This window comes from Balaenoptera borealis (assembly GCF_965194805.1).
Source record: "Balaenoptera borealis genome assembly, chromosome: 18".
In the NCBI taxonomy this organism is placed as follows: Eukaryota; Metazoa; Chordata; class Mammalia; order Artiodactyla; family Balaenopteridae; genus Balaenoptera; species Balaenoptera borealis.
The window spans coordinates 59996249-60018023 of NC_138877.1; the positions used below are offsets into that span (position 1 = coordinate 59996249).

Below are 21775 nucleotides of genomic sequence, written 5' to 3' on the forward strand. Positions count from 1 at the left end.
GAAATGAAAAATACACTAGAAGGAATCAATAGCAGAATAACTGAGGCAGAAGAATGGATAAGTGACCTGGAAGACAGAATGGTGGAATTCACTGCTGCGGAACAGAATAAGAATGAAAAGAGATGAGGACAGCCTAAGAGACCTCTGGGACAACATTAAACACAACAACATTCGCATTTTAGGGGTCCCAGAAAGAAAAGAGAGAGAGAAAGGACCCGAGAAAATATTTGAAGAGATTATAGTTGAAAACTTCCCTATCATGGGAAAGGAAATAGCCACCCAAGTCCAGGAACTGCAGAGTCCCATACAGGAAAAACCCAAGGAGAAATATGCCGAGACACATAGTAATCAAATTGGCAAAAATTAAAGACAAAGAAAAATTATTGAAAGCAGCAAGGGAAAAACGACAAATAACATACAAGGGAACTCCCATAAGGTTAGCAGCTGATTTCTCAGCAGAAATTCTACAAGCCAGAAGGGAGTGGCATGATATACTTAAAGTGATGGAAGGGAAGAACTTACAACCAAGATTACTCTACCCGGCAAGGAAATCATTTAGATTTGATGGAGAAATCAAAAGCTTTACAGACAAACAAAAGCTAAGAGAATTCAGCACCACCAAACCAGCTCTACAACAAATGCTAAAGAAACTTCTCTAAGTGGGAAACACAAGAGAAGAAAAGGACCTACAAAAACAAACTCAAAACAAATAAGAAAATGGTCATAGGAACATACATATCGATAATTACCTTAAACGTGAATGGATTAAATGCTGCAACCAAAAGACACAGGTTTGCTGAAAAGACACAAAAACAACACCCATATATATGTTTTCTACAAGAGACCCACCTTAGACCTAAGGACACATACAGACTGAAAGTGAGGAGATGGAAAAAGATATTCCATGCAAATGGAAATCAAAAGAAAGCTGGAGTAGCAATACTCATATCAGATAAAATAGACTTTAAAATAAAGAATGTTACAAGAGACAAGGAAGGACACTATATAATGATAAAGGGATCAGTCCAAGAAGAAAATATAACAATTATAAATATATATGCACCCAACATAGGAGTATCTCAATACATAAGGCAACTGCTAACAGCTATAAAAGAGGAAATCAACAGTAACACAATAATAGTGGAGGACTTTAACACCTCACTTACACCCATGGACAGATCATCCAAACAGAAAATTAATAAAGAAACACGAGCTTTAAATTACACAATAGACCAGATAGATTTAATTGATATTTATAGGACATTCCATCCAAAAATAGCAGATTACACTTTCTTCTCAAGTGTGCATGGAACATTCTCCAGGATAGATCACAACCTGGGTCACATATCAAGCCTCAGTAAATTTAAGAAAATTGAAATCATATCAAGCATCTTTTCTGACCACAACACAATGAGATTAGAAATCAATTACAGGGAGAAAAACGTAAAATACACAACACATGGAGATTAAACAATACGTTACTAAATAAACAAGAGATCACTGAAGAAATCAAAGAGGAAATCAAAAAATACCTAGAGACAAATGACAATGAAAACGTGATGATCCTAACCTATGGGATGCAGCAAAAGCAGTTCTAAGAGGGAAGTTTATAGCTATACAAGCCTACCTCAAGAAACAAGAAAAATCTCAAATAATCTAACCTTACACCTAAAGGAGATAGGGAAAGAAGAACAAACAAAACCCAAAGTTAGCAGAAGGAGAGAAATCATACAGATCAGAGCAGAAATAAATGAAATAGAAACAAAGAAAACAATAGCAAAGATCAATAAAACTAAAAGATGGTTCATTGAGAAGTGGAAAAAAGCTGATAAACCATTAGCCAGACTCATCAAGAAAAAGAGGGAGAGAACTCAAATCAATAAAATTAAAAATGAAAAAGGAGAAGTTACAACAGACACTGCAGAAAATCAAAGCATCCTGAGAGACTACTACAAGCAACTCTATGCAAATAAAATGGACAACCTGGAAGAAATGGACAAATTCTTAGAAAGGTATAACCATCCAAGACTGAACCAGGAAGAAATAGAAAATATGAACAGACCAATCACACGTAATGAAATTGAAACTGTGATTAAAAATCTTCCAACAAACAAAAGTCCAGGACCAGATGGCTTCACAGGTGAATTCTATCAAACATTTAGAGAAGAGCTAACACCCATCCTTCTCAAACTCTTCCAAAAAGTTGCAGAGGAAGGAACACTCCCAAACTCATTCTATGAGGCCACCATCACCCTGATACCAAAACCAGAGAAAGATACTACAAAAAAAGAAAATTACAGACCAATATCACTGATGAATATAGATGCAAAAATCCTCACCAAAATACTAGCAAACAGAATCCAACAACACATGAAAAGGATCATACACCATTATCATGTACTATTTACCCCAGAGATGCAAGGATTCTTCAATATATGCAAATCAATTAATGTGATACACCATATTAACAAACTAAAGAGTAAAAACCATATGATCATCTCAATAGATGCAGAAAAAGCTTTTGACAAAATTCAACACCCATTTATGATAAAAACTCTCCAGAAAGTGGGCAAAGAGGGAGGTTACCTCAACATAATAAAGGTCATATACAACAAACCCACAGCAAACATCATTCTCAATGGTGAAAAACTGAAAGCATTTCCTCTAAGATCAGGAACAAGACAAGGATGTCCACTCTCACCACTATTATTCAACATAGTTTTGGAAGTCCTAGCCATGGCAATCAGAGAAGAAAAAGAAATAAAAGTAATACAAACTGGAAAAGAAGAAGTAAAACTGTCACTGTTTGCAGATGACATGATACTATAGATAGATAATCTTAAAGATGCCACCAGAAAACTACTAGAGCTAATCAATGAATTTGGTAAACTTGCAGGACACAAAATTAATGCACAGAAATATCTTTCATTCCTATATACTAATCATGAAAAATCTGAAAGAGAAATTATGGAAACACTCCCATTTACCATTGCAACAAGAAGAATAAAATACCTAGGAACAAACCTACCTAAGGAGGTAAACACCTGTACTCAGAAAACTGTAAGACACTGATGAAAGAAATTATAGATGATACCAACAGATGGAGAGATATACCATGTTCTTGGATTGGAAGAATCAATATTGAAAATGACTATACTACCCAAAGCAATCTACAGATTCAATGCAATCCCTATCAAATTACCAATGGCATTTTTTACAGAACTAAAGCAAAAAAAATCTTAAAATTTGTATGGAGACACAAAAGACCACAAAAAGCCAAAGTAGTCTTGCGGGAAAAAAGCGGAGCTGGAGGAATCGGACTCCCTGACTTCAGACTCTTCTACAAAGATACAGTAATCAAGACAATATGGTACTGGTACAAACACAGAAATATAGATCACTGGAAAAAGATAGAAAGCACAGAGATAAACCCACGCACCTATGGTCAACTAATATATGACAAAGGAGGCAAGGATATACAATGGAGAAAAGACAGTCTCTTCAATAAGTGGTGCTGGGAAAACTAGACAGCTACATGTAAAAGAATGAAATTAGAACACTCCCTAACACCATACACAGAAATAAGCTAAAGATGGATTAAAGTATTAAATATAAGACCATAGGAAGAACACTCTTTGCCATAAATCACAGCAAGATCTCTTTAGACCCACCTCCTAGAGTAATGGAAATAAAAACAAGAATATACAAATGGGACCTAATGAAACTTAAAAGCTTTTGCACAGCAAAGGAAATCATAAGACAAAAAGACAATCCCCAGAATGGGAGAAAATATTTGCAAACGAATCATTGGACAAAGGATTAATCTCCAAACTATATAAACAGCTCATGCAGCTCAATATTAAAAAAACAAACAACCCAATCCAAAAATGGGCAGATAGACATTTCTCCAAAGAAGACATACAGCTGGCCAAGAAGCACATGAAAACTGCTCAACATCACTAATTATTAGAGAAATGCAAATCAAAACTACAATGAGGTATCACCTCACACCAGTTAGAATGGGCATCATCAGAAAATCTACAAACAACAAATGCTGGAGAGGGTGTGGAGAAATGGGAACCCTCTTGCACTGTTAGTGGGAATGTAAATTGATACAGCCACTATGGAGAACAGTATGGAGGTTCCTTAAAAAACTAAAAATAGAACTACCATATGACCCAGCAATCCCACTACTGGGCATATACCCAGAGAAAACCATCATTCAAAAAGACACGTGCACCCCAATGTTCATTGCAGCACTATTTACAATAGCCAGGTCATGGAAGCAACCTAAATGCCCATCGACAGACGAATGGGTAAAGAAGATGTGGTACATATATACAATGGAATTTTACTCAGCCATAAAAAGGAATGAAATTGGGTCATTTCTAGAGACGTGGATGGATCTAGAGACTGTCATACAGAGTGAAGTAAGTCAGAAAGAGAAAAACAAGTATCGTATATTAACACATATATGTGGAACTGGGAAAAATGGCACAGATGAACCGGTTTGCAGGACCGAAACTGAGACACAGATGTAGAGAACAAACGTATGGACACCAAGGGGGGAAAGCGACGGCGGGTGGTGGTGGTGGTGTGATGAATTGGGCGATTGGGATTGACATGTATTCACTGATGTGTATAAAATAGATGACTAATAAGAACCTGCTGTATAAAAAAATAAATAAAATAAAATTCAAAGAAAAAATAAAATAAACACAACGGTCTGAAAAAAAAATATTTTAGGAAGAGGCCAAGTACAAAACAAAAATATGGAGTAAAACTGATAGGATTCAAAATAGGGGTAAAATGTCAGACCAAGTTTATCTCGCTTTCATTATATTCCCTTGAGGACATATATCAAAATCCTGAAGTTCTTATGAAGAAAATATGCTAATTTTTTAAATGAATGAATCAATGGTAAGGATTACTTCTAGATTGCTTTCTAGCATACTCAATCCACTGGCATCAAAGATGCCCTTGTAATAGTTGATCTGGCTTGGGTGTGGAGAAAGAATGGGTAACAGTACAAAACCTCAGAAAGATGAAAGTGAGGCTGATGCAAGCAAGGAGCTTGAAGAAAAGTACTGAGGACACAGTGAGGCACAGTGGGAAGCAGTATAACATAACTCCCTATTCATGAGAGGCGAGACCTTCCAACACCCCATGCAGTTGTGCTGGCGTCTGAGACGGAACAACTCAATATGAGTAAAATCCTCACCCTGTGAGTGAGGAAAATGAGTATTGTTGAAAAAGATACTTTGAGCCATGATCAGACTGGTTATAAGTCCACTCTTCCTCCCCCCCATTCCACTCTCTCTCCCTCTCTTTATATACACACATACGTATATAAAGAGAATAGAATGAATGGCATGATACACTGCAGATTTCAGTTACAGTTAAGGATTTACAGGTAACACATTTTTTAGGAATAGATTTAAGAAATAAGTCTCTTTAAGTTTAAAAAATGTTGTTTTTCTCTATATTCCAATATCCAAACTTCATTGCCACTTTTGCCCATCTTTTTTTTTTAATTAATTTTTATTGGAGTATACTTGCTTTAAAATGTTGTGTTAGTTTCTGCTGTACAGTAAAGTGAATTAGCTATATGTATACATATATCCCCTCTTTTTTGGATTTCCTTCCCATTTAAGTTAACACAGAGCACTGAGTAGAGTTCCTTGTGCTATACAGTAGGTTCTCATTAGTTAATTATTTATAGATAGTAGTATATATAAGTCAAACCCAATCTCTCAATTCATCCCACCCACTCTTCCCCCTTGGTGTCCATACATTTTTTCTCTATGTCTGTGTCTCTATTCTGCTTTTCAAATAAGTTCATCTGTATCGTATTTCTAGATTCCATATATAAGTGATAATATACGATATTTGTTTTTCTCTTTCTGACTTACTTCACTCTGTATGACAGTCTCTAGGTCTATCCACGTCTCTGCCAATGGCACAATTTTGTTCCTTTTTATGGCTGAGTAATATTCTATTGCATATATGTACCACATCTCCTTTATCCATTCCTCTGTTGATGGACATTTAGGTTGCTTCCATGTCTTGGCTATTGTAAATAGTGCTGCAATGAGCATTGGGGTGCATGTATCTTTTCTTTTTTTTTTTTTTTTTTTTTTTTTTTTTTTTTTTTAATGTCTGAAACATTTAAACATGTATCTTTTCGAATTATGGTTTTCTCCAGGTATATGCCCAGGAGTGGGATTGCTGGGTCATATGGTAGTTCTATTCTTAGTTTTTTTAAGGAACCTCCATACTGTTCTCCAGAGTGGCCGTATCAATTTACATTCCCACCAACAGTGTAAGAGGGTTCCCTTTTCTTCACACCCTCTCCAGCATTTATTGTATGTAGATTTTTTGACAATGGTCATTCTGACCTGTGTGAGGTGATACCTCATTGTAGTTTTGATTTGCATTTCTCTAATAATTAGTGATGTTGAGCATCTTTTCATGTGTTTGTTGGCCATCTGTATGTCTTCTTTGGAGAAGTGTCTATTTAGGTCTTTTGCCCATGCTGCATGTAAAAGAATGAAATTAGAACACTCCCTAACACCATACATAAAAATAAACTCAAAATGGATTAAAGACCTAAATGTAAGGCCAGACACTGTAAAACTCTTAGAGGAAAACATAGGCAGAACTTTTTGACATATAATTGCAGCAAGATCTTTTTTGACCCACCTCCTAGAGTAATGAAAATAAAAACAAAAATAAACAAATGGGACCTAATTAAACTTAAAAGCTTTTGCACACCAAAGGAAACCATAAACAAGATAAAAAGAAAACCCTCAGAATGGGAGAAAATATTTGCAAATGAAGCAAGTGACAAGGCATTAATCTCCAACATATAAAAACAGCTCATGCAGCTCAATATCAAAAAAACAAACAACCCAATCAAAAAATGCCCATCTTTTCTTTAACAAAAATAATGTGTTTAAGTGCATAAATCCATTTATGTGAATTCATTTTAATCACTTAAAATGTATCCTCTTGAGATACACATATTGAGTAATTCACTGAAGTCCAATCTTCATTTTGCCCTAATTCATTTTCTTTATGACTAAATTTTTCTTCCCTTCTTGTTCTTCGTCTCTCTCTGCCTGCCTTCTCATTCTCATCATCTCATCTATAAAAAGACTCCTATTCATTTATTTAAATTTTATTGTTATATCTATGTCATCGAATATTTCCTGAACATTTACTTCTAGTAAAAATATGGCCTTTTAAAATAATAGATAACAAATATTAGCCCCATATCTTGCTAGAGTAAAGGTAGAGTTATCCTTTGCTTCCTCCTTTCTCGCACACCTGGAGTTTTGTCTGATTCACTGCACACTAATGAGGCTGTGATAACTAAAACCTCATTTTAATATTGCCTCACCTGGTAAAAATACCTCCCATTGCTTGGCCTGGAAAGACAGTCTCCTTCTAAAGGCACAAATTTCTATTTGTGAATTTTCAGTTTCCTGGTATGATTTTGTCTATGTTTTCTGAATTTAACTACTGGCTTGTTGACCTTATTAAAGGGCTAGAATGTTCCTCCTCTGAGTCAAGCAGCCTCTCCCACACACCAGACTGTACGAAATGCTGCTTTTCTTCCCATGTACGGGCCCCAGATAAGAGTCTTGAGGGTTTACCTGACTCTCCTTCCACATCTGTGGCGTCTCCTCATTTCCTTTTCTCTCATGTAAGAGTTGAAGCCCCTTCTAGAAATATAGATAGAGCCCCTGGGGCCACAAGAGCCTGGGCCACTATTTCAAGCTCCTTTCATATCTTTTATGTCTCTCCATCTTTTCTCTTATCTGGAAATCAGTCATATTTCTTATTTTTAATTTTATTAAAAAGAAGGTCACTTCTTTTTAATTTAATTTTATTGTACTGCATTTCAATAACTACATTTAAATTCTTTTGTGGGTTATTACTGCATTCAAATTACTCCATACAATACAATGCAAATTATTAATGCATGGAAATTACTATATACAATGTGGTTTGGATTTTTACTGCATTTAAAACAATGACAAGAAAGCCATTTTGGTTCATTGTCACTGAAGTAGTCAAGCAGGATTTATGTATAAAGACAAAGTTTTATTGTTAAGTTCCCATTTTGTATTTTTATTATTTTTGATATTATCAAAGGTAATAAATAATCATATATTATTTAAAAAATAAGACAACTATAAAAATTACATGTCATTTTTAATCTAGATTGTTCTCTCATTACACTTTAAAATACAAATGAGAAGGATATATATGATGAGAAATGGCATAAATAATATATAATTCAAAATGTCTACAGATCAAAGTGCTCAATAAACTATAAAATTAAATAAAATTGAAAAAATACAAAGTAATAATTGCAATATGCAGTAAATCAGTCTTGGTATTCTAAGGTTCATATGTTGTCCTTTCAAAGGTATAAATTGCCATCACTATTTTGGGGGATGCTTTTATAATTTAAGGTTTCTTTGACAAAACAATTTCACTTATATGAATTTAATCTGAAGAAATAATCTAAACCCAATAGTTCTACTGCTTTAAATTTATTTTGGGGAAAACACCTAAAATAGATATCATTTGCAATTCTTCTATTTTATTAAAATTGCAACAAATTAAAAGCAAATTAAATGTCCAATTAAATGGTATAGGTAAATGTCATATACAACATAATGAGATAATATACATTAATTAATAATATTATTTAGGAATTATATTCAATAAAGGGGAACAATGATCATAGATGTTGAACTGTGGCAAAAAATTTATGTTTCTGTCCAGTTAGGGCTTTCTGAGCAAATTTTATTGAAATTTGCTGGGTTAAAAGTTGAGACTGAGTTAAAAGTTGAGTCTGGGACCTGGGTTAAAACTTGACTCTGGGACTTAAATTATGACAATATGGCTAGTGAGGCCTTGAGAGATATATCCGAAGTTGAAGGTAGGCCATTGTTTTTCTAAAAATCTTACTAATCACTAATCACTATAGTGATTAAGATACCAAATAAGATATATTTTATTCACATGCTTACCATCAATTTTAAGGTAAAACTTCATGAAAACCTATAGATCCATAAAAATAAATAAATCCATATCAAAAGAAAATATTTAAAATGTAATAAATACCAATAACTTCGAAAAGAAATATATTGATTATAATCAGTTACCAATGAATCTATACCTAAGTGAATGAGGTGAGACTCAAAAAGTTTGTGTTTACATCCATTTAAAAAAATGTATTCATTATTCATATTAAATTAATAATCCCAACATTATTTGTGTTCTGTCTGACCACCTGGTAAATGAACATACACGTCATACTAAATAACAGTAAGATTGCATGTATCAGTCTGGGAGATATTAGCAGATTACAATTCCAATCTGAAATACAAGCTGTGAAGATGTTTTTTGCACAACAATCAGTGCATAGATATGAGAGAGAAGTTCCTGAAAAGTGGGCCATGGGGAGGAAAGCGTTTCATTTACTGTAACAAGTAGTTTGACCCTCATGCCATTACTTGGAAGGGAGCTGGGGTTTAGTGCTAAAAGGGCACCAGCTGAAGGCATCAGGGAAGGGCATTGTTCCATTATACATTGAAATTGTTTGAGTACCTTCCACATCCTACTTTATTTATAGAGAATTTTTGCAGTAAATAATATACCAATTTCATGGAAGCATGAAAAATAATATATATGTTTTGATTCACATATCCCAGCATTAAATTTTGCAACTACAGCACTGCTGATTATAGGCTCAGATTTTTATGAATTATTTTTTAAAACCAATCTTACTCTATCTTTCTAATGATACCCTCACGGTGCACAGATTTAAGATTCTCATTACATCCTTTTTTTTTTTTTTTTTTCATTCCTGTATGTACAGACAGATACCTCGCTAAAGCAGAAGTGTGAGCTTAATCAGATGCAATATAGCATCTTTAAAAAGATAGCACATATCTAACACCTGTCAGCTCATCAATGTTTGGTCTGCTACTCTACAAATTACTACATACATCATTCCTGACACCTAAACTGATGTAAAGAATAAAACACAACTTATAAATTTTGTTCTACTTACAAGCAAGACATGCAGCAATCTGTTCTCAAGCTTGGTCTTAGAACTCCGTTAGACACTTAAAAAGAAATGGCAATCCAAAACAATTTTTGTTTGTCTGGAATATATTATGCATACATACCTATGTATGCCATTTTTAATTAAAATTGGAAAAAAAATTAAATACACAGATAGAGAGGCAAGGCCTGAAAGATAGTAATACGAACAGGGCACAGTGATCAGCCAATTAAACAAGACAGTTATCTAAGGCAAATACATTGAGAATGTTGCCAGGAGTTTCTGTGCTTCTCAGTGTAGAGGGCAAGGAAATAGGAAGGTGCATAAAAGACCAGAGACACAAACTGAACACCCCAGACTACCAAAAATAGTTTGTGATGGTGGCAATGATTTTATTACTGGTTGTTGTATTGTATTTTAAGATATCGAATTATGTCAATTGAGAATGTTTTGGAACATTAGTGACTATATCCTAAAAATTTGGCCATCAATTCTTTTAAATGCTTGAAATTTTTCAGCTCTATAAACTCTGAGAACATCTAATGGATAGATAAGAACATTTTTTCCAATTAGTTGTCAGTTGTTATCTGTCCCATATATTTGTCCTTCCTATTCTTGAGTATTTGTACATTTTACTTGATTCTACTTTAAGTAAATCTCAGATATTCAAATACCAGACCTTTTTATGTTAAAATGTTATTTTAAAGCAACATTTAATTTATTTCAATATTATAATATATTTCCAATATTATTTTTCAGATCATTCCTTAAAATTAAATGAAAAATGTAAAACCCTATGTAATGTATCAGAATGTAGTAACCAGAATAAATCATGATGTAATTCCATTTAATCAAACTATGACAAATGGCCAACTCTTTTGGTGAATAAATATATGAGTATGGATTCAACAATGCCATTAGAGCATTAGTTTTAAAAATTTAAATTATAGTAGGTAATGGTTAATCTTTCAACAAGTACATTCCTATTGTCTTTAAGAAAGGTTAAAAGATACAGCTTGATTAATTCAAAATATGCATCGAACAGTCTGAATCATTTTATGGAAATCTGAATTGAAATTTAAATTACAAAGTAACAATTTTCTTATTCATTGTAAAATATTGGACATTTTAAATAATAAATGAAGAGATAATATGAACAATGCACTTATGAATGTTTATTAAAACAGCATCTTATTTTCTAGCATATTAAATAGTCTATAACCCTACCATTTCATAAAATTGATAATATGTTGTTTGGCTAGCACTTATTTTTCTCCTTTATGTAATTAGGATGACATATTTCTCAATATCTATATATAGAAAATTTTAACAAATTATTCAGTGTTCAGTATGGCCTAGTGTGAGGAGCAAAGAACTCCTGGGAGCCAGACTGGAGAATTTACAGCTAGCCAGAGGCAAATAGAACATTTTACTCACAATATACCTGCTTCTTTTGTACATAAGAGGCAAATTTGGAAGTAATTTTTTTTTCCACTTGGAAAGTTTATTCTATAAAGTTAGAATTTACATTTAAACGATAATATCAAACAGTTAAAAATAAAAGGCGTGTCAGTGGGAAGTTTCCACTTCTCTGCATACATGGTAACACTATATGAGAGATACATGGACCTGCTGTCCCAACTACATCTTTAAAAGCAGACATCTGGTTAGTTGCCTATCTCTTCTAACATAACTCTATTAGAAAATAGCATTGCTATTTTATTATGCATTTATTGCAATAGATCACTTGTATAACGTATTTTATATTGGATTTTGTTTTCTCACAGAGATTGATTTTTCCATGAAGCCCTCTTCTATTCCATCTCCTGTAAGAAGAATACCAAATAGCTTTCTTGTTTGTTCAATTCAAACAAGAATTGTATGCATTGTAGTTGTTCGTGTTATTTCTTTCTTGAAATAATGATATTTTCTAGATTAATCCTCACTTTACTAGTTAATTTAAGAAAGTAATAAATGTTGTGAAGACAATAAGTTGGGGTAATATGATAGAGATTGAATGAGGAAAGTGGTTAATTTAGATATCATGGGTTTAAAACCCATTTACATTAAGAGCTGAATTATGCAGAGATGGGGACATTATTTGTGCAAAAATGGAGAAAATGTTTGAGATAGAGGGAAGAGCAAGAGTATAAAGACTGAATTACAAACACATTTGCTGTTTTGGAGGAACAGGGTGTGAGGAAAAAATGCCTGAGATGAAGTCAAGGAAGAAGCAGAAAGTCAGATCATGTAGGATCTTGAAGGCCATGGCAAAACATTGTCATGTAAGATCGTCCTGCTTTGTTTACATGGTGGAATTAATTATCAAGGCAGCCTCCACTGGATTATAGATTGTGATAGGCAGAATAAAGGCCTCTAAAGATATCCATGCCCTAATCCTTGGAATCTGTGAACATGTTATGTTACATGGAAAAAGAACATTGCAAGTAAAATTAGGTTACAGATTTTATAATAGGGAGGTTATTCTGGATTAACTGATGGTACCAAAGTAATTACATGGGCCCTGAAATGGAACAAGAAGGCAGAAAGATAAGTCAGATAGATGTGACAATAGAAAAACAGGTAGGAAAGATTCAAAGTGTGAGAAGCACCCCACCCACCATTGCTGGCGTTGAAAGTGTAGAAACGAGCCACTAGCCAGGCCATGTGGGATGTCTCTAGAACAGCTGAAAGATGTAAAGGAAATGGGACCTCAATTCTGTATTTGCAAGGAATCAGATTCTACCAACAACCTGAATGAACAAAGGAATTGGTCCCCCTCTAGAGCCTTCAGAAAGGAACACAGCCTGCCAACAGCTTGATTTCAGCCCAATGAGACCCATGTCTGACTTGTGACCTATAGAACTGTAAAATAATAAAATTTGTGTTGTTCAATCTGCTAAATCTGTGATAATTTTTTTATGGCACCAATAGAAAACTAACACATAGATCTTACCAACACTAAATTTACTAGTGATTCAAAGGATACAGGCAAGAACTAGGCAGAGATAAAATATTCCTCAATGGAGGGTACTGAATCTGTCAGATTCAGCGTCCAAAATAACTTCCTTTTCTCCAGTGTTTGGATGCAATATCAGGTTACCAGATGAGTTTTGAACAACATGTATATAAACAGTATACTCAGGAATTTTGGATTTGGGGTTCCTCAATTCTATAACTCATCAGTTACATAATAGAAAATGCATATATTTTTTCTTTGGGGTTGCTTTAATTTTGGATATCTAGACATAATTCAGAATGATTAATAGTTTTTCTTTCTTATAATCACTGTTTTAAATATCATGGTTAAAATTTGCTTCATAGATAAGTTGGAGTACTTTACTTTCATTCTGTTTTTTAGAACACTATGTATAAGCAGGAACTCTAACTTTTGAAATTGTATTTGAAATCACCTATAAAATTGTCTCTGTCTAGTGTTGCTTTTTATGTGAGTTTTTTTACGCTGTTATAATTGCATTGATCACTAAGTTATATTTAGGAAACCCCTGGTAAATGATTGACTTTGACCTGACCTCCTTGTATATTAAAGGTATAATGTCTAAATTGGGTTTATAGGGTGAGAAGTGTTTTAACATGATAGTATCCTATAGGAAAACAGAGCAAAAAAGAGAGGTAATAAGGTATTTAGTAGAAATATAATGAGATCCCTATCTAAAAAAGAAAAAAAAACAGATTTTTAGCAGGATACATCTAGTTAGTCTCAATTGGTTACTGTAAATATACTGGATTTCTAGGAAATGGATTTTGGGAGAAATAGAAATAGCCCTGTTACCAAAATCTACACCAGTTTTCTATGCTGTGTAGCAAATTATCTAACACAAAGTCGCTTAAAACAACAAACCATTTATTATCTCCCAGTTTCTGCAAGTCAGAGACCAGACACTGTCTAGCTGCGTTCTCTGTTCAAGGTCTCCAATTCTGCAAAGGTAGGTGAGGCAGCATTTTCATCAGGAGACTCAACAAGAGAAAGATTTGCTTCTAAGCTCCATCGGGTTGTTGGCAAAACTGATTTTGTGGTTGTAGAATTTATGGCAGTTTGCATCTTCAAAGCCAGCAACAGGGTTTCTACTAGAAGTCTCTGACCTCATGTTTAAAGGGCTCACCTGATTAGGTCAGACTCAAACAAGATAATCTCATTTTTTATTTACTTAAAATCAACTGATGACGTATTTACATCTGCAGAATCTCTTTAACTTTGCATTTAGTATAATCTTATCATGAAAATGCTATTCCATCATTTTTGCCATATTCTCTCAGGATGAGGAGATTACACAAAGGCATGACCTTTAGGGAATTACTCATTCTATAAAAGCTTACAAGGGAATTGACATACAATTTTTTATAATAATCTCATTTTTAAAATTTCTACTAATGCTATAGATAAATCTTGTATTTTGATTTTATTAATATTTTTTGTCTTTTAAAAATTAATCTTGCTAGACATTTGTCTACTTAATTTGCGTTTCCAAAGAAACTGCAAAGTTCTAGGTGAATTTTAGATTGCATCTGTATTTTTTCAGTTAATTAGTTTATATTATTGTCCACCTTATTTCCCATTTTCATTTTTTTTGCTATTTTAATTTTTAAATACTTGAGTAAAATATTTGCAAACTTTTAAAAAACTGTTTCATTGAGGTATAATTTACTCACAGTAAAACTTACTTTTTTTGATAGAGTTTATGAATATTGACAAATGCATAGTCATGCAACCAACAACAAATCAAGATATAGAATATTATCAGCCCCCAAAATTTCCTGTACCCTTTTATTGTCAACTCCTCCCCCAACTCCCATCTTGCAACCAATGATCTATTTTCAGTCCCTATAGTTTTTATCATTTCCAGAATGTCATGTAAATGAATTGTACAATATGTTACATTTTAAATTTGGCTTCTTTCACTTAGCATAATGTAATCAAGGTTCATCCATATAGTTTTGTGCATCACTAATTTTTCCTTTCTATTTCTAAGTAACATTCTATTGTACGGATATAAAATATTTGTTTTTCCATTTTCCAGTTGAAGGACATTTGAGTTGTTCCAAGTGTGGGGTGATTATGAATTACAGTGCTATAGACATTCAAGCACAGATTTTTGTCTGAACAAATGCTTTAATTTCCCTTGAGTAAATACCTAAGATTTGAATTACTGTGGCACATGTAAAGTTTTTGGATAAATTTATAAGAATCTGGAAAACTGTTTTCCAAATACCTGTAACAATTTTTCATCCCACCTGTGATGGAGGGGAGTGGCCACCACTGTGAGAAAGCCATAAAATGCAATAACAACAAAACTATTAAGGAAATTCTCTGACACCCTCCAGGGCACAGGTGAAGACCTATTGAGTCTGGAAAAAGGAAAAAAACAAAAAAACAAAAATCAAACCAAAAAAACCCTCTACTTTAGGAGGCCAGGGCTCATGCCATTAGAAGTCTCCTACTTTGAGGGACAGACAAAACATTCTATTGCATAATGCCCACAAGACGTACAGGCAGAAGTTGGTAGAGGCAGGGTTACTGAAATAATCCCCCTTTCAAGCTCAGGAACACAGGCCTGCCTAAGAAAGAGGCTGGATCAGATCAACAGAGAAACTTTCCTCCATTCTACCACCAAGCTTATAAGAACTGAGTGACAAGCAACAGCAGTATGTATACCTCTAATCAAAAGGTAAAGAGATGGACGCAGTTCCTATTTGAGGTTCAGGCATAAAAGGAAGGCAGAAAGCTGAAGGTAGAAAATGAACATTGAAGAAAACTCTTTAGCATCTCATCATCTAACCCAATCAGAAGGATAACATTAGAGGGCTTGAATTCAGTGGTGCACTAAAAGTAGTCATACCAAAAGTAAAACCTAAACCCGCTTAATTTTTGATGAGCTTATCACAACTTTCTCCCCAAACACACAATAACAACCTAACACTAGAAGCAGCATTCTCATCTTCAAGCATAAAAATTACTTACCTTCATCTCTACTGTTCTCCTTTTCTAGATAAAAAGTTCAGTAATTCATCAGCAATTGTGAGTCACAAAAACAGAACAACGAAAACAACATGTTGTCAAGAAACAAAAAAACCCAACAGAAGCTGAGTTAGACATGATATAGATATTGGAAACATCAAAGAGGGAATTTAAAATATCAATACTTAATGTGTTAAAAGTTCCAGTGGAAAAGGTTTAAAACATGGAAGAACATATAGGAAATTTCAGCAGAATAATGGAACTATAAAAAAATGAAATGGAAATGCTCAGAAAAATAAAAGAAAAACATTGTCACTGCATTAGTTTTCTACTGCTACATAACAAATTAGCACAAACTTACCAGTTTAAAACAACAGCCATTTATTATCTCACAATTTCTATGGGTCAGGTGTCAGTGAAGTATAGGTGGATCATCTGCTTAGGGTTTCACAAAATATCAGTGGGACTGCATTTTCTTCAGAGGATCACTTGGGGAAAGATCTGCATCCGAGCTACAGATGATTGTGGCAGAATACCTTTTGTTGCAGATGTGGATCTCATGGTGACTAACTAGCTTCTTTACGGTCAGCAGGAAAGAGACTTTATCACCTCAGGAAGGGGTCCAGTCCCTCATTTAAAGGCTTTCTCCTGATTAACTGAGGTTCACCCATAATAATCTCCCTTTTGATTAACTCAAGAACAACTGATTTAGGATATTAATTTTGTCTGCCAAAACCCTTGACCTTTTCCATGATCTGTTGGCTAGAAGAAGTGTTCTGCTTGTGCTTGAAAGGGAATTACAGAACAACATGACCCATTAGGGTTCACCTTATGGTGTATCCAGTATACTGAGCAATCTGGATCCCGGTGATTCTTCATTTCCCTACCACATTCAGGACACATTGATCACATCCTAAGATCTCATCCCATTACAGCATCAGCTCAAAGTCCAAAATCTCATCACCTACATCATGTCCAAGTTCAGATGAGGCTGGTAAATGTAATCTATTAGATACAGCTCCTGGGACACAATCTCTCACCATGACTCATGAAATTAAAGAGGACAAGTTATCTTCTTTCAACCCACCTAACATACTATGGTGGGACAGGAACAAAATAAACACTATAGGTCTTTTTCCTGCAAAAAGCAGGAAAAAGATGGTAAAAATAAGTCATTGGTCCAAGGCAGTTCTGAAATCCAGCCAGGCAAACCCTGGCCAGATCTTGATTCAGTTTCAAGTTCTGACATTAATGACCTGTGAGTTTCTGTCACACCCTCTGAGCTATTGGTTCAGCTCTCTGAGCCTCCTTTCTTTATCATGGAAGACAGCACATGTTCATACCTGAGTAGTTTCCTCAGACTATTTTCTTGCCAGTAGAACTTTGAAGGTCTAGCAGCCTCCTTTCATTTTATACTCTTTGTGTCCCCACTAGGACAAGCCATCAGTGTTTATACAATTGGATAAATTAAACAGAATGGACAAATTTACAAATGTATTCTTTGATATGATTTAATTATCATAGTCATAAATTGTCTAAAAATCTTAACTGTGGTTATTGGTAAATGTTATTAGTTGTTATTGTTTTTTAATAAATGATATAAAATATTTATAGCCAGCAGGTCTATATTTTTCAGCCAACTCTATAAATGGTGGTAATCCTATTCAAAATCTGATATTGTAAGTGAAGTCTTTAATGGCTAAGACCATAGTTGGTATTACCATTATTTACTCTTTTCTTGTCAAATTTAATTGCAAGTTTCAAATCAGTATTAGCATAAGTTCTTGAGCATATACACAGATTTTAAAATCATTTTTAAAGAAATATTTAGTTTATATCCCAGAGAAGATACGTTGACTATCTACCAAAACAAAGATAAGTCAACTCAGTTAGCTTTCAATAGAAGATCGTAACCATGAACCTTGATCATTTATTTCTTAAGCATATATAAATTTGTCAGCCTACAGTAAAGGATATTTATACCTCAGACACGTCTGTTTAACATAGCCTCTTAAATATAATCTACTGTAGGAAGGTCTTTCCCATAATTTTTTTAAGACAGGTCAAATTATATATTTGAAAACAATATAATTGAATTACCTTTGGAACTACTAAAGAACCTTAGTAGCTCGTAAGATCAAATTTATTCTGTAAAAAACAATGTAAGAGATGTGTAAGATCATTGTATAAGAGGTAGAATTAACAGTAGCTTGCATATTATTCCTGATTTGCTCATGCCCATTTTATTTCCTGGTGAGACCCCATAAAAGGGAATCATAAGACTCAATTAATAATTTAATAATAGTAACAAACTATGCATACATTGACAACCACTTCCATTCTAAAAATGACATGACAGGAACATAAAAATATGGGGCCCTGTGGCTTGGGATGGGAGAAGGAGCCAGAACTATAGTAAATATCTATTTTTCCTTTTAATTTTCCCCATACTGCTACCAGAGTGAAATGTTAAACATAATTAGCCTGTGCAAATGCATAAGGTAGAATTAAAATTCATCATTACAATTCTTAAATCCACTTAAAAGCTATCTACTAGATATAAGAGATGATGCAAGGGACATTTTTCAATTTTTAAAATGTTTTTAACTATTATATTTCTATCAAGTTAACTCCCCTAAAACTCTATATTTGGTTTAATATTCTCTAGCTTCCTATAGCAATCCATTAACATGGCTATGATTCTGTATAATATGCATTTGAATTGATGAGATTCATTATAAAGCGTGTCTATTTTATGCATGCACTGCAGAAAGAAAATTAAGGAGACTGTTTATTATGTTACATTATGACTTTTATAAAATGACCCATATGCTATATTTTTTATAAGAATTCAAAGTTAGGAAAATAATTTATCTCTACAGAAAAACAAATCACAAAAACACAAATAAGTGAAACGCTAAAACATTTTAATCAAACATAACACAATGAGTACTAAACATCTTTCCAAGTTTTCTTTCTTTTTCTTAATGTCTTGGATTTCAGAAAATTAACAAAATAAAGCTTCTAACTTGATTAGTTTTGCGAAATTTTACCTGTTATTTATATAATCATGACACTGGGTTTTATATTTATTAAATATATAGACACATATGTGTATTTTATATTACATCACCTAATGTTCTATATGCCAGAGAAAACTGATTTGGAAAGATAGAATCTATATTCCAATGAAAATATGGGTTCCTGCTCTATACTCGCTTCATGGGTCATGATTGGAGTAGGACTGACCTAACCTAGGCTCTTTGTTAAATGCTTGGAGTTAGATTTGCATTCTATGGGAATGGAAGGGGAATAGATGACTCCAACAAGGGTTCGCTCAGGACATATTTCCTGCACGAGGAATCAAGCTTAGAGTTATAGAACCAAAGAATCTGAATTGATTAGGTCTAGATGGAAAAGACAGGGTACCTGGGGACTTGCATGAGTCCTGCTTCTGGATATGCACCTGGGACTCAACATGAGGGTGCTGTGATTTCAAGACTGAAGACAGGGTGAACAGGTGGCACTTTCAAACTTAGCATTTTTTTTCAGTTTTAAGTCATTTTTCAGTATATACTATGACTTTCATCAATCTAATTTGAAATAATTCCAAATGTAAATGCAACTGCAATTTGGTAAACTATGTTGTTAACTAGTGTTATCAATTATTATAATCACTATTGTAACAGTAAAATAGAATTAATGAGAAGAATAATAAAGAGCAACCAACCTATGTGCTGCCTATGTGATATTCACTATGCCAAGTGTTTATATTTATTTAAAAGTACTTTATTCCACATCTGTGTCTCTATTTCTGGGATTGACATATATACATTACTATGTATAAAATAGATAACTAATGAGAACTGACTGTATAGCACAGGGAACTCAACTCAATGCTCTGTGGTGACCTAAATGGGAAGGAAATCCAAAAAAGAGGGAATATATGTATATGTATAGCTGATTCACTTTGCTGTACAGCAGAAACTAACACAACATTGTAAAGCAATTATACTCCAGCTTTAAAAAAGGTATTTTATTCCACAAAGCAATCATACATATGAGGTTAATTTACTTCACTTTTATTGACAGAGAAAGTGTGACATGGTGAGTCTAATACCAGCTCTGTAAGTGATGTAGTTATGCTCATATCCACATATATAGTACCTGGAATCACAAGTTTTTTTACCCTGTTGTTCTCTAAACAGTACATTTTAATTCAGCTACAATAAATATTCCGGTAAAACTATGGTTGAATCTTGCAATATAATCTAACTTGAGATAATAATATCTAAAATCAGTTTTAATTCTTTCAATGTGTTCTATTTATGAATTCTTTAAATTGTTTGCGTGTTCCTAATTGAACATTTTAAGTAGTTCTTTACTTACATTCACCCCTGGTGCTTTGCTTTGTTTTCTATTTCTCTAACTCATTTTTAATTCCTTTAAATTTCCTGCTATCTGTAGCCCAAACTAAGTATGTTTAGACTTAGGCTCTAGATTTAGCCACATGCTAGTTGATTTTGCAGCTATTTCAGATTTCTCTATATTGTCTTAGAAATACTGAGAGATCACTGCATCCTTTTAGGAATAACCATCAACTTATTTTCAGTTACAATTTCATAGATATCTTTTCTCCATGCCTTCGGACCTTGACTTCTTTCCCTTTTTGTTTCAAACAAGAACATCGTTGATTCCTTACAAAAGCCATCTTTCGCAAGGATTTTCTCCTGCAGGTCTAAGGTCTGAAAACAAACAAATAGAGTAGGGATTCATGCCGGCAGGCACTGCAGAAATCCCTGGTTTGGTTGTCTCTATTAGCAATTTTAATCCTCAAAATAATAATTTGCTTAACCTTCCTTCTGACTTTCCAGCTTGTTGCTTTAGCTGACAAAATATGATTCAGACTAACGATAGATTTTTCCCTTCCTCTTTCCAGAGGTAAATTTGTTTGTAATGCTCTATTCGGGTGCAGTATTCAAGTTGCAAAGAGTCAAAGGTCAACACTACTATACAGAACCACCAAATTGTTCACAGGCAAAATGTAGAAAATGGCAACTACATGCTTCTTCATGATATATCTTCTGAGTTTTTGATAGTTTTTCATGTAGGCAAGACCCTAAGCAATAAAACCAACTCAGGGAAGGTAAGACTGACTTAATATACCATAGTCTAAATAGATGTGATACCCATTTCAGCACCGTCCCTTCCTCATAGTCCTCTGATACTCTGACAATTAGAAATACAAAAATCAGGGCACTTTTCCTTTCTCAAATATGTGAACTGATGCCTGGGGATGTGCTGTTCAAGGTAATTATTTTGCTTTGCTTGAAGGCATTTGGAGGCTTTTTAATAGAAGTCATAATTCAGGCTAAAGGCAATATATTTCAAAGCTTCAAAAAATATCTGCCACTTGTAAATGCATAAAATAAAATAAGTGGAGTTTAGGTCAATAACTGTATGTGTATCGTTTTAAGGAAACGTAAAACCACATTTCTTTTTTAAAATTTAAGTTCTGAATCATATTGACATGATACACAGGCTGTGATAAAAGCCAAGAGTAATCTTAATTTACTATTCTAGTGGACAGAGTAGGAGTGAATAACGTCAGCAAGCATTTTTTAATTCCAGATAATGACATTTAATATGTAGATCTGCTGTTGTATCTATTATATATATTAAATTAACTAAATACTAAGTTCAAATAATTA

At 33.7% G+C, this 21775-nt stretch overlaps 1 long non-coding RNA gene across 2 annotated transcripts in view; it reads right to left on the reverse strand.

Moving 5' to 3' along the window:
* LOC309615493 overlaps positions 1-21775 on the reverse strand; it is a 250107-nt gene that overhangs the window by 24699 nt on the left and 203633 nt on the right. The window contains exon 7 of one of the 2 annotated variants that reach the window (XR_014236874.1): positions 19475-20809. The exons of the other annotated variant lie outside the window; for it this stretch is intronic. This is a non-coding gene — a long non-coding RNA (uncharacterized lncRNA). Of the gene's footprint in view, positions 1-19474; positions 20810-21775 lie in introns of those variants that run through there. 2 annotated transcript variants of the gene reach the window in all.